Source organism: Hemibagrus wyckioides, linkage group LG03, assembly GCF_019097595.1.
Source record: "Hemibagrus wyckioides isolate EC202008001 linkage group LG03, SWU_Hwy_1.0, whole genome shotgun sequence".
Lineage (NCBI taxonomy): Eukaryota > Metazoa > Chordata > Actinopteri > Siluriformes > Bagridae > Hemibagrus > Hemibagrus wyckioides.
In genome coordinates this window covers 31,174,134-31,186,994 of record NC_080712.1, presented here as the reverse complement: position 1 = coordinate 31,186,994, position 12,861 = coordinate 31,174,134, and positions in this window count along the sequence as shown.

The window sequence follows — 12,861 nt, the reverse complement described above, 5'->3', positions numbered from 1 at the left end:
GTGCATAGTTTTGTCACCATTTGCAACAGAACTGGAAAACATTTTTAAAATTCAGACCACAAATATACTTACATACAACAAATATACATAAATATACAAAACTGAAAAGCTTTTCTTTTTTTTAATTTTAATTATTTCATCAACCAACAAAATCTTGTTATCTCTTACGTTATAGCAGCTAGAAACTGATATTCTCACACCAGTCTCTTTTCATTTGTCTCACTTGTAGTCAATAAGACAATCAATCAATCAATCAATCAATCAGTAAAACAGAAATTACAAAAAAAAATCCCCATTTTGTACAAACAGAGCTGCTGATATAACACCTTAGCTTTATTTATTAAAAAATCTGAATTAAAATACAAGTAAAACTACGTATATAAGGAAAAAATCTGATCAGAAATTCTGATCTGACCAATCAGAATCCAGAATCGACAACCAGCGCTTTGTTCTAAACATCGGTCTAACAGTCAATAGTCATTTGTAGTGTTTCATATTATTTCTAAATACATCAAAACACAAAATTAACTCAAAAAATTAATGAGGAAATAAAATTTAAAAATTCATGCTCATAGAAAAGTATGCTAAAAAAAAAAAAAAGTTGTACAATTTTTATAAGATTGTGTATTATTTCTGTTTATTTTTTTTTTTTTGGGGGGGGGGGGCAGATGCTATTTAAAGTCCATTTTTAAATAATTAAATAATAAATAATTCCTTTACTATTTAATTAAAAATAATTAATGCATTAGAAATGTTTATACATAAGATACTAAACATAGAAAAAATATATTTTGATATGTAATATAATGTAATATATATATTTATATATTTTTATTTATTTATTTATTTTTAAGAACATGCTTTTATTTATGGATTTGCCCGAACAACATAAGGAAGTTGAATGTGATAAAAAGCTGCAGCTGATACGGCTGGAATGCAGAGATGCTAGAGGGCACCAGTCCATAAAAAACTGACGGACTGCACAAGCAAGACACAAATTATAGATTGTAAAGTTCCTGTGGAATGTTGTAGCCTGTAAAAAAAAAAAAAAAGTGCTGTATGATCAGGCTTGTCTGTTTGGGGGTGAAACCCCTGTGAGATACCGTGAGCTGCCGGATTCTTCCTTGAATAAACTCTTAATGAAACTAGTAGTGCTGAATGGCTTGTGCCAGACGCTCCTCTCTCCCCGAACAGATCTTTGTCACGCGGATCTCCTGTCATCCTGCCGTCGAGCGTGATATGGTGGCGCATCTGAGGTCCTGTCATGTAAGCCGTTTAAGTGGAGTGTGATAAAGGGATCTATTCACATTTGTGTATTCATCACCGGAGCCCCAAAAAATCATATCAGCAAATGAGACAGACTAGAAAAACGCTTCACGTCACAGGAATACGCTGAGGAGCTCGTTTTAAAATAAGAGCAGACAGCTGAAGAAGCTTTTCCTTCCAGTTTCCAAACTGCCACTCGGTGAGGATGGAGAAAAAATATTTCAGTACATCATACAGGGGCCTTTCCCAAGCGAAAATTTACACCGTAGATAGATTTATAGCCATGATTTAATCACTACATTGTACAACACTGCCTTGCATAAGTATTTGCTCCCCGCTCTCCTCCCTTTATGCCCATTAAACTTGTCTATATATTGTCCTGCAACTACAGAAGACTGATGTCTGATCATAGATCATGAGAATTCTGCACATTCAGGCGCAACCAGACACGATAACTCCTCTTCCTGGAGTTTTTAATCAGACATTATGATGGAGATAAAGAGCTGTTAGTGTTCGTGAGGTGATATGCGAGCTATGAGATGCACGACTACGCAAGAACGTTACAACAAAAGCTAGCGCTTGAATCGGGATGATAATTAGAAGTAACATAAGTGATCGTTTAGGGACATGCTGAGGCTCATGGGTAATCTTTTAGGAGCGGATTTTACTGCCATTAAATCTATTAAGGAAGAATAGACCACAACTACGAGGAATAAAAAAAGTTTTGGGGATTGGTACGAGAAGCAACCAAGAAGCTAGTGATAATTCTTAACCTGATGCTACCATCACCGCGCTTCAGAGTCGTTTCAGAGCTTTAGTGTTATACACCTTTTTGTGTAATTAGGCGTCTTCAATACATTTATTATTTTTAAGTCTCTATTCTGTCCATGATATGAAACAGGAGGCTTCCGAATTGCAGATTCATGGAGTGTGTGCATATGTGTGTGTGTGTTTTTTTTTTTTTTTTGGGGGGGGGGAGGAAAAAAAATTCTCCATCAGAAAGCTTTTACACTGCTGTTCATGTCACATTAGTACATAATCAGTATCCATAAAGCTTTAATGGCTTCTTCTTCTATTTCTAAATGTCCTTGATCATGAGAGCATTAAAGCCGTCTCTCTCTCTCTCTCTCTCTCTCGCTCTTTTCTGCTTTCATTCATTCTTTCACAGATTTTTTTTTTTCCCCTTTCTTTTACTTTTCTCCTCCGGGCGCATTAGCATGCATCTGAAGACCGCATACCTCCACTGAACAGTTACAGACAGAGATGAAGAGATGGCGAGAGAGAGAGAGAGAGAGAGAGAGAGAGGACCGCAGGGCACACACATGTGGGTCTTTCCCTCCTCGCATGCTGAGATAGACAGAGATTTCCTTTAAAGTGCACAGAGAGACACCTGTCCCGTCTCACCCCTCCTTCTTCTTCCTCCTCCTCCACCTTCTGTCAATCTTTCAGCATCTCAACATGTGGCACACGCAAACTACCCAGTGACGCACAGAGATAAAACGCACGCGGGTCTGGACTCGTACACTGCCTATAAAAATGAGATGTGGGCTTCAGGAGACCGTCATGTAGCTGCTTTTAGACATTACACTATCCTAGTTTAATAAAAAGGCCATCAGTAGGCTGCGTATATTATAGAATTCTGACGTGAAATAAAAATTACAGGGAAATTTTCTTTTACACAAGAAAAAAAATTATGGTTTAAATTCAAGTTAATCCCGTAAGATAAAAAAAATATTTCTAATATTATATTATATTATATTATATTATATTATATTATATTATATTATATTATATTATATTATATTATATTATATTATATTTAGAGTTCAAGTTGTTATAGAGAAATGCAATTTTGGTCAAATTACATCATAAAATGCAGCTCAAAGTGATTCACATGGTAACATAAAAAAGGGGGAAAAACAACCCAACTTATTTATCAAATCAAGGGCATTAAGAATTAATGAAAAAGTGTAAAATACGGATATAATAATACTAATAAGTAAATAAAGAAATCAATAATTTTCAAATAAATATTTTTAAATAAATAATTTTTAAATTAATTAATTAATTAATACATTTTAAATAAATAAATTAACAAACAAATAAAATTAATTAATTAATTTATTAATTATTGAAATAAATAAATAAATAAATTAACAAACAAATAAAATTAATTAATTAATTTATTAATTATTGAAATAAATAAATAAATAAATAAATAAATAAATAAATAAATAAATAAATAAATAAATGAAAGACAAAATATATCAATCCATAGCTTTAAAGAAAATATGTTTTCAAATGGTTTTAAAAAATAGAAATATTTGTCAATTGTCTAATTTCAAAACTTTTCAGATTTTGGAGGCATTTTGGCTAGAAGTTGCTTTACTGCAGGTTTATATCAGAAACTCAGCACTGGAAGACTTCATTCTGTCGGATACAGTCGAATCCTCCTGATGTGAAGGAAAACTTGCGAGACAGAGTCGTCTACTGTTGTCTACTGAAAACTGTTTCATTTATATTCAGAAAGGAAAATCTTGAAGTTGTCTAAAGAGAGAAGGAGACTAAGGTACAGGCTATGAGGCGTAATTATCCAGAAATATATATGTATACAGTAGCAGCTCATTGTGCTTGGATTCAGCTTTAGGTGATCCATGATGAAGCTCCAATGTCCGGGGTTTCAGGTATGAAGCACAATTACTGGAAAATAAACTGCAGGGCCTCAAGAAACGTTGATGATACATTGGCCTTACAATCAATATATTTTTTCAGAGTTGATGGTGTCATGGTTTTATTCCTTAACCGTAATATAGTCAGTCGGTCATCTTTGATGTCTTTGCTCTGGATCTATGAGAAAATCAGATCAGAATTCATGAGACGTTCCATATAACTGCATTAAGCAACAATGTCATTCATATACACTCACTAAATGCTTTATCTTGGTTAAAGCTCTTTCAAGCTGCTCCAGAACCCTAACCGCTGAACCGCAGAACTTTATCCAGCGAGCCAGGCAGCGGATCCGTCGCATATCCTCGCTGCTGCTTTGTATGCCAGTGAGGACACGCAGGCACGGGATCCGACAAACAAATTAAACAAATGAGAGTGATTAAAACAGCTGGATCCACAAATTGCATGACCAATCCGGGGCAATTATAGAGCCAACACATGCAATCATGGCAAATGAGATACACCCACTTTGGCAGCGCTCAGATGTTGCATTAATTTGTGGCGTCTGCAGGCAATTTATAGCACATTAAATTAGCAGGCGAGTCCCCTGTGTCCTCCACGCTGCACCATGGCTGTCATCAGGTTGATTCCTCCTTCTCATAATAGGCTCCGTTTTTTTAATGTGATTTTAACTCCAAGTATTTTACAGCTTTATCGTTTTGCACGGTCGTTGCTTGTTAGTTAACGATTACCAGAGCGTCTTACATCATGCTATAGCATGTTATAGAATTCTGTTTCACCAAAAGGCTTTTGCTGTAAACGTTTGCATCAAACTGCATCCACATCATGTGGGTTTAAGTGTACACTTTAAACATAGAGCCAAAACCTCACCATTTAGCTCAACACTCAAGTTAAACAACCAGAATTTTTAATTAGCATCAACAGTGTACCCGGGATCCAGATCCATGACGACCCTGACGACCCTGACCGGGATAAAGTGCTAGCTAAAGATGACAGAATGAACACAACTGTGTGTATAGTATGTGTGATATACAATATATACAGCTGTGTGTATAGTATACAGTATGCACAATGAGTGTGTGTAGTGTATAGTATTTATTTCCAGTGTGTATGGTATACAGTATATACAGGTAGTATGTATAGTATACAGTATGTACAGTTAGTAGGTATAGTATATAGTATGTACAGTTAGTGTAGTTAGTATATGTAATATACAGTATGTACAGTTATCATGTATTATATACAGTATGTACATTTATTATGTGTAGTATACAGTATGTATATCTAGTGTGTATATATATTATATACAGTTAGTGCAGTTAGTATGTGTAGTATAGAGTATGTACAGCTATTACGTGTAGTATGACATGTACAGTTAGTATGTAAAATATACTGTATGTACATGTAGTATGTTTAGTATAGTATGTACAGTTAGTGGGTAAAGTATATAGTATGTACAGGTAGAACATATATAGTATGTACAGTTAGTATATGTACTGTAGTTTATTATGTACAGTTAGTATGTGTAGAATACAATATATACAGTTAGAATGTAGAGTATACAATACGTACAGTTAGTATATATAGTATTCAATATGTACAATTAGTATGTGTAGTATGTAGTATTTACATTTAGCATGTATAATATCTAGTATGTACATTTACTATGTTTATGTTTATATATTATGTACAGTTCATATGTGTAGTATACAGTATGTACAGCTAGTGCAGTTGATATGTGTTGTATACGGTATTTTTATTTTCAGTTAGCATGTATAATATACAGTATGTGCATTTAGTATGCATAGATATGCACATACAATATGTACATGTAGTATGTGTAGTATAGTATGTACAGTTAGTACGCATAATACATGGTAGTAGTACAGATTGTGTACAGCTAGTATGTAACATATACAGTATGTACAGTTAGTATGTGAAGCATACTGTATAGTATGTACAGTTAGTATGTACAGTATACAATATGTATAGCTGATATGTGCATTATAGATTATGTATATGTATAATATGTAGTATGCACAGGTACTATGTATAAAATACAGTATGTATATCCAGTGTGTATAGTATATAGTATGTACAGTTAGTATGTGTAGTATACAGTATGTATATGTGTAATATGTGGTATGCACAGGAAGTACGTATATAGAAGAATAGAAGAAGAAGAATATGTCTTTATTGTCATTGGAACCTGTGGCATGTCCAATGAAATTAGGTGCTTTACACATATTACACAGGATACACAAATTACACTTTACACACTTAACATAAATTACACAAGAAACAATTACTCATATCGCACCAAAATATTGCACAAGGGAGTTGCATATATTGCACTTTACCCATATTGCACATGAGAAGACAAATATTGCCCAAGATATATATTCTGTATATCTAGTGTGTATAGTATACAGTGTGTACAGTTAGTATGTGTTGTACAGTATGTGCAGTTATTATGTGTAGTATACAGTATGCACAAGTAGTGTATGTAGTGTTCAGTATGTGTATGTATAATATGTAGTATGTGCAGGTAATATGTATAAAACAGTTAGTATTGATAGTATACAGTATGCACAGCAAGTGTATGTAGTATACAATATTTGTATTATGCACAGGTAGTATGTATAAAATACAGTATGTAAATAGTATGCAGTATTTACAGTATGTATAGTAGCATCAACACTGGAGCATGCGCAAAAGATGTTCCTGATGTCAAAATAAACAATAAATACAGAAACAATGCACAGGTTACAGGTCAGAAGCTTTCCCAGCGTGCATCATTTTTGTGTTTTGTGATGGACAGGAAAGAGTAGTGAGGGAAAGCGTGAGTGTCTGCAAAACAAGCAACGTTTATCAAAGTGATTGGTGTTTGCGTGAGCAGAGAAAAAATATGAACCATCAATATGATCGTTATCATATCCAGCCGTAGATAATAGGAGTGGACCGAATTTTCTTATTCACTGATAAATATGTCACATTAGAGAAGAAAAATGATAAAAATGAAGCATTTTTCTGTTGGGCTTTCACCTTGATCATAAATAATAATATAATATAATAATAACAATAATATAAAATAAATAAATAAATAAATAAATAAATAAATAAATAAATTAAATAAAAATTAATTAAAATAAATATTAAAAATAGGGCCAGAGTGTATTTGATGTCTTTTTGTAATGAAATATTTGCAATATAACAAAAAATAGAAATTAATTATACAGGACTTTCTATAAGCAGCAATTCACTGGGGATGGGGGTTTACTTTTGCAAACATACAATAATGAGGGTCAGATTAAACCTAATTTACGACTTTATTGGAGAGAATTGGTACAAATTGTAGTTCAAAATCGCACCTGCGATCACACACACACACACACACCTGCTATCTTGAGGCAGGTGAAGGATCTCCATAAACAGTGTATTTGATGTAATGTTATACTACTTTTCGAACTGTTTTGCTGTATAAGCTAACGCCTCTGTCTCGGCTAGTGAGACAGGCGATGCTAAGTAGCGATCGGGACACGTGGGTTAAGTAATATTCAAATAAAACATCAAACCCCTGCTCCAGACGACTCACCTTTCAGGAGCCACTCGCACATCTGCAGCTCCATATATCAGCCAGGCCTGTGCATTCCACCCAGCCTGAACTCTCTGTGATTTGTGTGCTTCCCTCCTTCTTCTTCTTCTTCTTCTTCTTCTTTTTCTTTTTCTTCTTCTTCTACTTTTTTAATTACATTTTCATCTGAGATCTAAAAAAAAAAAAAAAGCAGCGCCGCCTCTTAAATCAATCTCGCAGCCCCGGGACTTTCGGGCTGAATCCCATCTCTCTCTGCCGCACTCTCGCTGCGCACTTGGACGGCGGATATATTGTCCCATGCTAACAGATGGCCCAATCTTGCAGCCAGAGACGCATAAAAGTGTTTAATAAATGTAACACAAGCGATGTTTGGAAGGAGCTGATGTAAAGCAGAACCAGGTGTGTGAGCGAGAGAGAGAGAGAGAGAGAGAGAGAGAGAGGAGATGTTACTGCAGGTTCTTCTTGTACATCGGACGCTTTACGAGGAGCCGACGTCGTTTCTTTCAGAAAAGTGGAATGCCGCCACACGATAGTTATGATTCCTTGGCTTATTATTTTTTTTTATTATTAATATACTCACACATCGACAGGGAACAATAAAAGGAAGCAGGTGAGCTTGGAATGTTGGGGCTTCTTTTCTTAATCTTGTTCCAGACACAGAGAAACATATTACGCTTTTCAAAAGCTAGGACGCGGATATGTTTGACAAAGTGTCAAATTAGGGAGAAAGGTCATGAAAGTAGTTCATTAGGCTGTGTGTGGAATAAGCTTCCTTTCAACTATTATTATTATTTATTAAAGCTTTCAATCTATAATAAATCTATTCATCAAAGCTATAAAGTCTTATAATCAACAAATAATCATTGATGAAGCTTTTTGTAGCTTTGTTTTCCGCTTTTGGAAGGAGTCTCCATTGTCAGTGCTTTCATGACATGGTGTATGAGATGTCGTCTGGAGAACGCCTCTGAAGCCCCGCCCCCAATGTTCCAGCAAGGAAAAGGTGACCTCTGGACATGGAGAACACCTCTGAAGCCCCGCCCCCAATGTTCAGAGGTGGAAAAATATTCCAGCTAGGAAAAGGTGACCTCTGGACACGGAGAACGCCTCTGAAGCCCCGCCCCCAAGGTTCAGAGGCAGAAAAATATTCCAGCTAGAAAAAGGCGACCTCTGGACAGTTTACTCAACCAGCACGTGCAGCACATCAGTGCAGGCAGTGATGACAAATCGAACCTGGTTCAACATGCTTACGGTCAGGAAAGTAAACAAAAATCTCTGACTGGACATGTCAGTGTTTTGAGGTGTCTGTGAGCTGGCTAGATTTTTCCTCATTCCTAGGACAAAAATGATGAGACAATTCTGACATCTAAAGATGTTAAATATTCATTTTAAAAACTCAAGTTGCATTCTGAAATTGGAAATACAACTTTTTTTAATTACTGAATTAAAATCCCAATCCTAGCTTAGTGGTTAAGGTGTTGGACTAATGGTAGAGAGGTTGTGTTTAAATCCCAGGTCCACCAAGCTGCCACTGCTGGGCCCCTGAGCAAGGCCCTTAACCCTCAATTGCTCAGTTGTATGAAATGAAATAAAAAGTGTAAGTCACTCTGGATAAGGGTGTCTGTCTAAATGCCAGAAATGTAAAATGATTCATGAATGAAACAGAGTTGTATTGTGCAAAACATTTATTTATTTATTTATTTATTTATTTATTTAGGATATGTGCATTTTCCAAAGATCTTCTAAAAGATTTATGCTTCGTTTCTTGACTGATGAGCCAGATTTATGGGACAAAAATTCTGAAGATTTATTTTATGTTGCATTTTCAAGCTTTGTATTTTAATTATTCTTGATTTAAAACAATAAAATAAAATAAAATAAAATAAAATAAAATAAAATAAAATAAAATAAAATAAAATAAAATAATAAAAGACTTCCACAACAACATTCTTAACAATCCCAGTCATCTAATTATCATAAATCTCCTTCTGCCTCATTAAGTATCATTTCACTTCCACATTGTCCCTGATTTTGTTTTGTTTTTTTCTTCATTCACCCCAACTTTTTCTCAAAACCTCCAACATTTTAAAGCCCCGCTCCGGCCTGTTTAATAAAAGCAGCCACTTCCCACAGGATTCCATGTAAATGCTGGCGGTTCAGAAAAATATCGCATAATGTGAAAGCAGCCCAATGTACTTTAAGATGAATGAGTGAATAAAAACGTCTGACTTTTTTCGCAGGATTTACAGAAAGCATTCTGGGCCGAGAGAGAGAGAGAGAGAGAGAGAGAGAGAGACTTCCATTACTTCATTTAAGTGAAGCTGGGACGGCGTTCCAGTCCGGATATAAAGACGTAAACGTGTAAACGTCGGACGTGTCTGGAGTCAGATCAGATCAGATTAGTTCTATTAGTTCAGATTAGTAGGATCGGATTGGACCAGATAGGTTTGGGTTCTTAAGTCTGTCCGGATTAAAGAGTAAAGAGTAATCATGTAAACGTAGACATCCACGTCAGCCACGTAACAACCCCACACCAGATACGTGTTCTGTTTTGTTTTTTTTCCGCCTGGTTTCATTCATCATCCTGGTCCGTATCTCATAAAAGCCTGTTTTTTTTTTCCACGCAGGCCTTCCTCCAGCTGTTCAGCGGTGCACGAGACGAGGCTTTGACTCAAAATGGAGCAGAGGACGGCTCCTCCTCGTTTTAAACTGTCCGCAACACGTTTTATACGACCTCATATTTCACGGCAACGAAGCCATTTTCTTGCGGAGATCCACTCCAGATAAGAGTTATAATCTACACGTGATGGATGGGCCCAGCTCGTGCCTCTGACTCCGGCATGTACTCACGTCACGGTGGAACGAAAGAAAATGGGAGACCATGTGTGTTTGGTTAACGTGGACGGGTCGAGCGTGTGTGTGTGTGTCTGTATGCTTATTGAAATGAAAAACTTATCTGCACTTCAGCATCCCCACTTGAGCAGAACATGAGATTCTGTCCATAGCAGTCACTACATCCACTGACCCGTGTGTGTGTGTGTGAGTGTGTGAGTGAGTGAGTGAGTGAGTGAATAAGTGTGTATGTGTGTATGTGTGTGTGTTTGTGTGTAAGTGTGTGTGTGGGGGGGTTGTGTGTGTGAGTGAGTGAGTGAGTGATTGAGTGTGTGTGTGTGTGTTTGTGTGTAAGTGTGTGTTTGTGGGGGGGGTTGTGTGTGTGTGTGTGTCTGTATGCTTATTGAAATGAAAAACTTATCTGCACTTCAGCATCCCCACTTGAGCAGAACATGAGATTCACTACATCCACTGACCCGTGTGTGTGTGTGAGTGAGTGAGTGAGTGAGTGAGTGAGTGAGTGAGTGAGTGTGTATGTGTGTGTGTTTGTGTGTAAGTGTGTGGGTGGGGGGGGGTTGTGTGTGTGTGTTTGTGTGTGTGTGTGTGAGTGAGTGAGTATGTGTGTGTGGGGGGGGTGTTTGTGTGTGTGTGTATGTATGTGTGAGAGTGAGTAAGTGAGTTTGTGTTTGTGTTTGTGTGTGAGTGAGTGTGTGTGGGGGGGGTTGTGTTTGTGTGTGTGTGTGAGTGTGTGAGTGAGTGAGTGAGTGAGTGAGTGAGTGAGTATGTGTGTGGGGGGGGGTGTTTGTGTGTGTGTGTATGTATGTGTGAGAGTGAGTAAGTGAGTTTGTGTTTGTGTGTGTGTGAGTGAGTGAGTGAGTATGTGTGTGTGTGTGGGGGGGGTGTTTGTGTGTGTGTGTATGTATGTGTGAGAGCGAGTAAGTGAGTTTGTGTTTGTGTGTGTGAGTGTGTGAGTGAGTGAGTGAGTGAGTGAGTATGTGTGTGGGGGGGGTGTTTGTGTGTGTGTGTATGTATGTGTGAGAGTGAGTAAGTGAGTTTGTGTTTATGTGTGTGTGTGTGTGTGTGTGTGTGTGTGCGTGTGTTGGGGGGGGTGAGTGTGTGTTTGTAAGTGAGTGTGTATGTGTATGTGGGGTGGGTGAGTGTGGGTGTGAGTGTGTATTTGTGTGTGTGGGAGCGTGTTGAGGGCGTGAGTGTATGTGTGTATGAGCATGTGTGTGTTTGTGAGAGGGGGAGCATGTGTGTGTGGGGGGGTGAATGTGTGTGTGTGTGAGAGAGTGAGTAAGTGAGTTTGTGTTTAAGAGTGTGTATGGGGGGGGGGTTGAGTGTGTGTTTGTATGTGTGAGAGTTAGTGAGTATGTGTTTGTGTATGCATGTGTGTGTGTGCGAGTGTGTATATGAGCATGTATGTGAGTGTGTGTGTGTGTGTGTGATGAATTATAGCAAGCAGAGAAATTTAATATAAGGATTAAAACCCTCCAGGAAAATAATCAGTGACTGCTGTGATGAAGTGTTTTGTAGTTTGTTTTTAAATGGATGACATTTTTGCATGTATGGAGGAATTGATTAAAGAAGCATCACTCTTTTGATCCGTTAAAGTAACATTCAACACCATGGAGCAGCAAAGCAATCAATGTATCAGGGTATTTCTTATAAACACTGTTACACTGAGCCACATGGAGGTTACACTCTGACCACCAAGCTGCAATGGCTGCGGCCAGATAGGTGCCAAGCATTTTGAAGTTTTCCTTTAAATACAAAAAAAATTAATAATCATAATTGACTAATTCACCTTGTTTCAGATTTTTTAAAATAAAACTACATTCATTCCATATAATTATTTTTTCATTCATTAATTGTTTTTTATTGTTTTATTAAAAATAAATGAATTGTTTTATTCTAAATTATATTATATATTATGCTAAATTATACTAAATTAATTGTTTAATAAATAGTTTTATTAATTAATAGTTTTTATTTTTTTATTAAGAAATAAATTAATTGTTTAATACTAAATTATATTATATATTATACTAAATTATATTACATTCATTGTTGAATAAATAGTTTTATTAATTAATAGTTTTTATTGTTTTATTAAAAATAAATGAATGGCTTTATTCCAAATAATGTTATATATTACATTCATTGTTTAATAAATAAATTGTTTTAATAATTAATTGTTTTATTAAAAATACATTTATTGTTTAATACTGAATTACATTATATATTATACTAAATTATATTACATTCCTTGTTTAATAAATAAATTCTATTAAATACATTTGTAATTGTTTTTGTTTAATTCATTAATTAATTATTTAACTGTATTTGTATGAATGAATTGTTATGAAAATGTATTATTTATTTATTTTTTATTTATTTATTTTTTAAGTAGAAGTTTGTGCCTGAAGACGTTTGCACACCTCCACTTTTATTTCCTCTTGCTATAATTATCATTTTAATTA